Below are 9,444 nucleotides of genomic sequence, written 5' to 3'. Positions count from 1 at the left end.
GTTTGTTTGTTTGTTTGGTTAGTCTTTCGAGACGGTTTCTCTGTGTAGGCCAGGCTGGCCTTGAACTCACTTGAACTTCTGCATTCCCCAAGTACTGGAACTAAAGGTGTGCCCCTGTTTATTTTAACAAAGCCCACAGAAAGATTCTGACCTTTAGTGTCAATTGGCAAAAACTTTTCTGGGAAATATTTTGGCGCTATATTTCTAGAGGTTTAAAAGAGCTTTATACCTTTAATCCAGTCATTCCACCACTGGAACTGTATCCTGGGAACAAATTAAAAAAAAAATGTGGGAGGCAAAATTTGCATCCCCGTAATTTTGAGAAAGCTCAAAAGAAACTGCTTGTCCACAGCAAAGGAGTGGCTAGATGCACCACTGTGAAGCCATGAAAAGTAGGGAACTCAGGAATGACACTATATAAGAGGTATATATTCCAAATTTCAGATGTAAACAGAAAAACATGGATAAAAACTGAGCCGAGCCGGGCAGTGGTGGCGCACGCCTTTAATCCCAGCACTCGGGAGGCAGAGACAGGCGGATCTCTGTGAGTTCGAGGCCAGCCTGGTCTACAAGAGCTAGTTCCAGGACAGGAACCAAAAAAGCTACGGAGAAACCCTGTCTCGAAAATTTAAAAAAAAAAAAAAAAACTGAGCCGAGATGGCTTAGTGGGAAACTGCACTTGCCATGTAAGAGCCTGGCCTGAGCTCACACCAGGAACACACATGAGTAGGAGAGAACAGACTCCACAAATTGATGCCCTGACCTTCACATATCTGGCCCGTGTTCTCACACACAGGCACACAAACAATAATAAATGAAATGTAAAGTATTTTATAATGCATAATGGGTGGACGAGGTAGTCAGAGGATGCAGGTGCTTGCCATGATGCTGGATGACCTAAATTCTATCCCTAGGACCCGTATGGTGGAAGGAGAAGGGAGAAACCTGACTCTGGAGTTATCATCAGACCTGCACATACATGCTGGAGCAAATGGACCTGACTCATATACACACAGGTGAAGATATTTATAAAGAAACATACACCAAAGCTGTGGGTTCATCCCCCAGCACCATAAATAACATCCTACAATTATATGTTTTACATTTCTTTAACAAATTATGTGTTTAAAGAAAAAGAAATATGGCCAGCCCTGAAGCTGTCAGATGTCCTGGCTGAAAGTACGCCGGCGATACCGCTTCATCAGAGCGCTGTCCACTGGCACGATTACACCAGTCCTATAGGAGCACTCTTCCAGTGAGCAGCTTTAATATTTAGACGTCCCCACAAATATTTAATAAGCACATACTATGTCCCAAGTAGCCTTCTAAATTAATGGGTAAATAAGCAAAATTATAGCTGGCTTGTTCAAGCACAGCATGCTTGAATTAGACCACAGCAGGGGCAGCAACAAATCCCAGCTACTTGGGAGGCCGAGGCATAGGAGTTCCAAGTACAGGTTAGCCTGAGAAATAGAACAGGACAATTTGTCACTGTACAAATGGGCCAAGTAAGTCCAGAAGGTTCACTAGCAGCTCACTATGCTCATCCTTTTTTGAGGGAGGGGAGGGAACAATTGTAGGAATTAAGTCCAGGGATTAACTCATGGGTGTTAACCATGTGTTTTGCCACTAGGCTAAGCCCCTAGCCCCTGCTCTGAGGTTTTGCACCTTGTTTCAATACTCATGTCAGCACATCTCAATAGGCCTGGGTCTGAGGCCCTGAGAAAAACAAGAGTTACTACTTCACTGCAAGCTCTCCAAGCAACTGGCCTGCCACTCGGAGAATCAGCATGGGATTTCCATGTGCCAGTTGGGTTTCACTTCCTCTCTCATTTTTGACCCTGCTCATCTTGCCAGGAAATACTCAGAAACTCAAAGAAACACCTGCACACTGACCTCAGGGCTTACTCCCAGCCAAAGAGCATTTAAAAGGTCTACTATAGGCCAGGACCTTCAGGGAAGCCTGGGGGCCGAAGAAACTTAAACTTCAAGATCAGAGCCTCTGCTACAGGCTGCTTAGTGCTTTTCGTGTACTAACTCGGGCTGTGGGCAAGGAAGCAGCCCTCTAAATGTGACCCTTGCCTGGTGTCAGGCATGGCAGTACATGGCAATATTCCTAGGCGCGATGAGGCAGAAGCAGGAAGATCATGAATTCAAGGGTATCCTGGGTTTCACAGTAAGACCCAGTTAGAAATCCCTAAGAAATGAACACCTGGGGCTGAGACAGGATGTCGACACTCAAGAGCTTTTGCTACAAAGTTGGACAATACCTCTGGGGTACATAGCAGTCACTGTCCACATTCCTGCCTGGTTTCTTACTTCTAGTAAAGTCTCTTCTTCCTCGGGTGGGGAGGGGAGCTGGGAGACTTGTTGAGGCAGGGTCTCTCTATGTAACCCTAGTTGGCTCAGCACCCACTGTGCAGCTAGGCTGTCAACCTTTCAAAGTGCTGGGATCGCACTCGGCTCTTTCAGAAGGGTACTTTCCCTTGGTCTAGGTCTCAAGGGCTTAACCTCTGAAATGGGCAAGACCCTGGTTACCCACACCCTGGACAAAGGCAGCAAGCCCAGAACTTTCCTCAGCTTCTGCCCTTCCCTCTAGGGAGGGACCTGTTATGAATAGGCCCTTTCTGAAGCCTGCAGGAGAGTGGAGAAGGCCTGCTTGTTGGCTGCAGCAGTCAGCAGAAAAGGCAGGGCCGGGTCTCAAAGTCAGACTTGTAGGTGCAGTTCCAACTACCACAGTCTCTGCCATATCATATGAAAATCTCAGCCCAGCCAGGCATGGTAACACATACCTCTAATTCCAGTCCTGAAGGGTAAAGGCAGGGATTCAAGGCTAGCCTCAGCAACACAGGACCCAGTCCCAAAAGGAAACCAACAAAAGCCCTAAAGAGACAGCCAGATCACCAGATCTGAAGACTCCTATCTTCCTGTGGGCCATCTTTCCTGAGCTCAGAAGCTCAATGGGCCAAAGAAAAGGGACCATTCACAAGGTTTCCCAACTGGCATGGTCCTAATGGCCTAACAGAATCCAACCAGGGAGATAACTTAGGAACCTTGGGGAAAGGATACAGCCATGCTTATGGGTAGTTGGCAGAACAAAAACAGACTTTGGAATTAAGCAATGTTATAACTTTAACCCAGATAGAGAGGTTGCAAAACCAATTCTCTGAAGGAAACACATTTGGAGGTCCCTGTTCTTCTGTGACTATGAGAAGGGCTGAGTTCTAGCACTTTCTTCTATCACTCCAGTTCTGTCCCTTCCCAGGACCACCCTTGTGTCGGGTTCTCTTTCCTTCAAGGGCTATGAAAACGGCTTTACATCAGGCCAGAACTCAGCTAAACAAGACTCACTCTGCCATTCTGAGGCACTTCAAACCTCTTGTATAGCTTCACAGGAAAAGGAATTATGCACAAATACATGCATGTGCAAACTAGTGGTCAGTCTTTGATATCATTCTTCAGGTTCCTTATACCATTTATTTGAGAAAGGGTTACTCACTGGTTGAGGAAGATACATGGTCAGTTGTCCTCATCAACTTAAGACTATGAAACCAGAAATGGACAAGTTCAACAGAAGCACTGTAATGGTCTGTCCTGTCCTTTAAGAGACAAGCCACACCCACTCCCTCCCCAGCCCACCAAAGCAAGCTGATCTTCAGCTTCCAGCCTGAGCCTCTTCCTTTCTGTCTCTCTCCCAAAGAGGTAGCAGCTGCCATGGCTCCTCTCCTCTCCCCTCCTCCCCTGCCTCCCTCTCTGTTCTTCTCCCTTCTCCCCATCTCTCCTTTTTCTTTCCCTTCCATAACCCACTAAATAAATATCCAACCTCACTCTGCACGGCGTGCCTATTCATCTCGGTCTCTCACCTGCCACATGGCTCCCTGCCTAGGACCCACTGCCCTTTGTGGCCCTCTGTGGTCTCGGGACCCAATGCCTGCCACTCAGGAATCTGCAGTGGGCTCATGGCCTGCTGCCTGGAATCTGCAGTGTTTCTGCAGCTGCGTCCCTTGGGGGAACCTGCAGCATTTTACTTAAACCCTAACATTGGTGCAGCCCCTTTTACTTTTTTTTTTTTTTTTGGTTTTTCGAGACAGGGTTTCTTTGTGGTTTTTGGAGCCTGTCCTGGAACTAGCTCTGTAGACCAGGCTGGTCTCAAACTCACAGAGATCCACCTGCCTCTGCCTCCCGAGTGCTGGGATTAAAGGCGTGCGCCACCACCGCCCAGCTCTCTTTTACTTTTACCAGTACAACCGCCATATATGGGCTGCTCATGCATGCTTTACCATTGCCAGGGCATAAATTTCATTTATTTTTTTTTCACTCAATGGTTTGACATTCACCAAGTAGGCTAAGGCTGACAGCCAGTGTGCCCCAGTGATCTTCCTACCCAGGCTGCCCCAGTCGTGGAACTGAGTGCTTACCATCATGCTTTCCCATGGGTCCTGGAGACCAAACTCATGTGGTCTTCCTAAAGGGCAAGCAATGTATTATCTTCTGAGCCCCTAGAAAAGCAAGGAATTTGAAGTCATGAACTTGCCTAGCACATGTGGGGCTCTAGGTTTTATTCTTTGAGTCACCAAATGATATACCATTCTGGAGTCAGGCTGGAAGGTTGTGAATTTAAGACAAGAGTGAGCTGTATTAGAGACTACCTCAAAACCCAACGTTCTAGTTAAAACCTTGCACTCCATGCCTTGGGCAAATAAATTCCAAACGTTCAAGAGCCAAGCACCATCTCTATTGTTCTTAATACTGCAGGTGATGAAGAATGCCTGCATACATATTTCCCCTCCTCCTTTTTTTTCAAGACAGGGTTTCTCTGTGTAGCTTTGGTTATCCTGGAACTCACTCTGTAGATCAGGCTGACCTCGAACTCAGAGATTCGCCTGCCTCTGCTTCCTAAGTGATGGGACAAAAGGTATGCATCAGCATGTCCAATTTTGCATACATATATTAAACTATTGCCCAAGGACCAGGAAGAGCAGTTTGGTTTGGTGGCAGACTTGTAATCCCAGCTAATCAAGAGGGTAAGGCAAGAGGCCCACAGGTTCAAGGCCTGTGTCAAAACACGGAAAGGGCTTAAAATGCACACAGCTCAGTGGTAGAGCACTTGCTTGGTATGTGAGGAGCCTAGATTCAATCTCCCGTACTGGGTGTGTGTGTGGGTGGAGTGGGGAATTTTTAAAATTGGCAAGGGAAATGCAGGCAAATAGCTCTGAGCAAATGGGCAGGGCTTTCTGCCAGAGAAGGCTGTCACTTTCCATTTCCTACAACTTTCGCCATTCATACTGAGTCACCCAGGCCCTGTATCTGGTTCCCTCTGGCCATATGACAGAACCATAAGAGCTTTCCAGGAAAGACTGACTGGGCATCAGGTTGCAGGACACAATCAGATAAATAATGGATCAGTCCAAATCTGTGCCTCCAAGGATCACTGACAAGACCAGCAAGCAGCTCTTTCCCACCTACAGAAAAGCCTGTGCCTCGGGCTAGTAAGTCACAGTGCTGCTCAGGAGGTGTACCCATCTCCACATCTAGAGATCACAGGGGACTCTGCAGGGGACTCTGAAGCCCTGGTGCCACAGTTCTCAGTGACCCAAGGGCCCCTTACTTTATACCACTCATCTATCAACATCTTTTACTGAACTGGTCTGACTCCTCCCAAGATGACTTCCTCATTCCTAAAACCTCCAAACCAGGCTAGCCTCTTACATATTACTAAAAAAAAAAAAAAAAAAAAAAAAAGCGCCTCACCTGGAACTCCATAGAAAGGCACTACTTATGTAGACCAACCAGGTCGGCCTCAAATGCTCTGCCCGCTTCTAACTCCCAAATGCTGGGATTAAAGCTATGCACCACCACACCCAGCTTCATCACTCAAAATATTCCACTCACTTTTAATCACACAATTTAAAAGTTTCAAGAAATTTTGCTATTATGCCTATTATGCATGTGTTGCATCTTTCGGCTTTTGTTTTGGGTAATTTGTGGTAGTGCTGTTTAAAATAGGGTCTCAAGTACCCTAAATGGGTCTTGAACTCCTGTCTCTTGATCTGCCTGCCTCTATTTCCCTGAATGCTGGGAATTCCAGGCTTGTACCACCATAAGTAGATTCCCCCCCCCCCCCTTCTTTTTCTTTTAGTGAGGCAGAGCCTATTCTGCAGCCCAGGATGGCATAAACTCACTATATAGCTTAGACTGGCCTCAAAACCATGGCAATCCAGCTAGGTGGTGGTGGTGCACACTTTTAATCCCAGCACTAGGGAGACAGAGGCAGGCAGATCTCTTTGAGTTTGAGGCCAGCCTAATCTACAAGAGCTGGCTCCTGGACAGGCTCCAAACCTACAGAGAAACCCTGCCTCGAAAAACCAAAATGAAAAACAAAACAAAAAACATGGCAATCCTTCTGTAGTAGATTTTGTTTATGAAGAAGGGTCTCTTTATGTAGTTTTGGCTGTTCTAGATCTCATAATGTAGACCGCACTGGCTTCAAACTCAGAGATGCACCCTACCCTCTATCACCCAAGTGCTGGGATTAAGGACTTGTGCCACCCAAGCCTGCCTGCTGCAGATTTTTGAATGTTGAAATTATAGGCATGTACCACTATGCCCAGGGGCTGCTTTTAAAAATCATATATCTATCTCAATGTGTTGAAGAGAGGGAGCTCCTATGTGACAGGCTGTGCAGACATCCTGCGGAAGGCAGCTCTCTCCTTTCCATGTGGGTCCTGGGAATGGAACTCAACTCAAAAGGTCAGGATTGGCAGCAAATACCCTTACCCAAGTCAATATTTCTATTTCTCCCTCATTTATCACTAGGAAAAATAATCCCTAAACAGAAGCTGTATGGTGTCCCTGAAATAAGTGGGCACAGAAGGAAAAATATTTGTGCTCCTGCCTGAATTCTGAGTTATGAGCCAAATGACAATGAAAGAATTCCCATTCATTCATTCTGTTTATTCAGTGTCTGGCCTCTGCTTGTCACTAAGCTGCGCTGGGAACAGAGAGAGGCTTAAAGCACCTTCTGTATTTACGTAGGCCTGGAAGATGGCTCTGCAGATAAGGGCAATTTGCCACACTTTAAGACCTAAGTCCCACAACTACAATCACATGGTAAGGAGATCACCAACTCCCACAGGCTGCTCTCCAACCTCCATTGTAGCATGTGCACCCACTTGAAAATATATGTCGTTTAAAAAACAAACAAAACACCCATTCTTTTTAAAAGTTTGTAGAGGACATGATGTGAACACAGACTTGAGTCCTAACACAGACTGGAGCTAGAAACAGGAGAAACCAGCAAAGACTCCAGGTGTTCCTACTGAGTGACAGATGAGAAACTACCAGCAAGGGGACAGGAACATATTCCAGACAGTAGTTTCACCTCGAAGCAGCCATACGCTTAAGTTATATGGTACTGGCATGAAGGCTCAAACGGAAGGATTAAGAAGAATGGAAGTCTTTATGGCTAGAAGCCAAATATGAGCTGAACATAGAGGACAATGAGGAACACTGTGAACTCAGGAACAATCGCAGTGGGTTTTTGATCCTACTGCACGTACTGGCTTTGGGGGAGCCTAGGCAGTTTGGATGCTCACCTTTGGAGACCTGGATAGAGGTGGGCGGTCCTTGGGCTTCCCACAGGTCAGGGAACCCAGATTGCTCTTCGAGCAGATGAGGGAGGGTGACTTGATCGGGAGAGGGGGAGGGAAATGGGAGGCGGATGAGGGGGGGAGGCAGAAATCCTTAATAAATAAATAAATAAAAAAGAAAAAAAAAGAAGAATGGAAGTCTTGAACTTGACCTTGTAAGCCAGTAGCTGTCAAAAGCATGCTGCTGTACTTGACTTCTTCACTAGTGTGCTGACAAAGCTGCTCGGTGTGTAAAACGTGTTCACGGAAGCCAGGCAGTGGTGCCTGTCTGTAATCTCAGCAACTAAGAGGCTGGGGCAAGGTGGTCAGTTTGAACTCGGTCAGGGCCAGACAGCAAGAACCTGTCTTAAAAACAGGCAAAAAATTGTTTATAAATGAATTAAGTTCACACGAGCCAGAAAATAAGGCAAGAGGCCTACATGAGATCACACTGGCATCAAAGAGAACCACTGTTCAGATAAACACTGAAGATCCTTGATTCAGAATGGCTATGTAAAAATGTGATCAAGCTGAGTCCGGTGGCTCAGGTCTGTAATTCCACCTATTTGGCAGGCTGAGGCAAAAAAGGATGGGGAGTTCAAGGCCAGCCTGCACAACATATACCTTATCTAAAAATAATCTTTTAGGCAACTGACAAAGATGATCTCTATGAGTTTGGGTGGAGTTTTGCTGTATTAGCTGCATTGGGAAGAAAACCACCTTATTTCTGCCTTATCAAGTTGTCTGCCTTTCAATGCCACAACATCACTGTGGCAGAGGGATCAAGTGAGCATGCCATAGAAACGTTTAGCCACATGCTCCAGCGGTGACTACTGCTGGTGAGCTGTCATTAGGACTGATACCTTGCTCTAGTCCCATAGCTTCACAGGATGCCTGGAACACAATTTCAGCTTGGGAGGCATGGGTGGTAAATGAGGGTATGTTCAAGGTTCATGTACTGTACTGACATCAGGCTGTGTCATGCTGTGACTGATGACACTCGTCCTGATAAAGCAGTCTACAGCGCACATTCATCCTAAGCTATCTGGAAAACTATTCTGGCCTTATCTACAAGATGGACGTCAAAGGAGGCAGTCATGTTGGAGATGTGAATAAGATTTCATCTGCAATCATGGTATTGGGAGCAGGCAAACTGTCTATTTTGAAGCTGTATTTCTGGCTAGATAAGGTGGTGAACACTGTAACCTCAGCACTTAGAAAATAGAAGCAGAATGATGAGTTCAAGATCACCCTCAACTACACAATGGGTTTCAGGACAGCCTGAGCTACAAGACAAAAACATAAACAAGTCATCTTTCTGGATATCAGAAGGATAGATATGCAGGGAATTGTATTTTGACTCCATGTACGTATATTGTAGATTCATTAATCTAAGTAGTACCTTCCTCTAAAGTTGATTTTACTGGCATGCTAACACAGAGCTCTGTAGCCTCTGCAACCCCATAGGTACATCCGTATAAGTTCTTGTTTTACAATGATTTCATTTCAGTGCTGGTTGAAGGTGGGAAGGCTGATGGCCAGACAATGCATTTTAAGTAAATTTACTCAATGTTGTGAGCACATAAAAGCTAGAGCCGAAAGGGACACTCTAGCAGCACAAAGACTAGAGCAGCTGCTGCCTCACCCTGTGAAGACACCTCAGCCATAGGACAATCACCTGAGGGGGCAACTAGTTGCACGGTGACCTCATTTACCTTATTTCCTGGGAAGCTAGAGGATGAGTAGCACAAGGGCAAGGAGGTCATGAAATACAGCCTCAACTATTTACGCTAGGATTACCTTAGACAGGATGTAA

Source organism: Microtus pennsylvanicus, chromosome 3 (genome assembly GCF_037038515.1).
Source record: "Microtus pennsylvanicus isolate mMicPen1 chromosome 3, mMicPen1.hap1, whole genome shotgun sequence".
NCBI lineage: Eukaryota > Metazoa > Chordata > Mammalia > Rodentia > Cricetidae > Microtus > Microtus pennsylvanicus.
Note: the sequence above shows the minus strand (reverse complement) of the source record.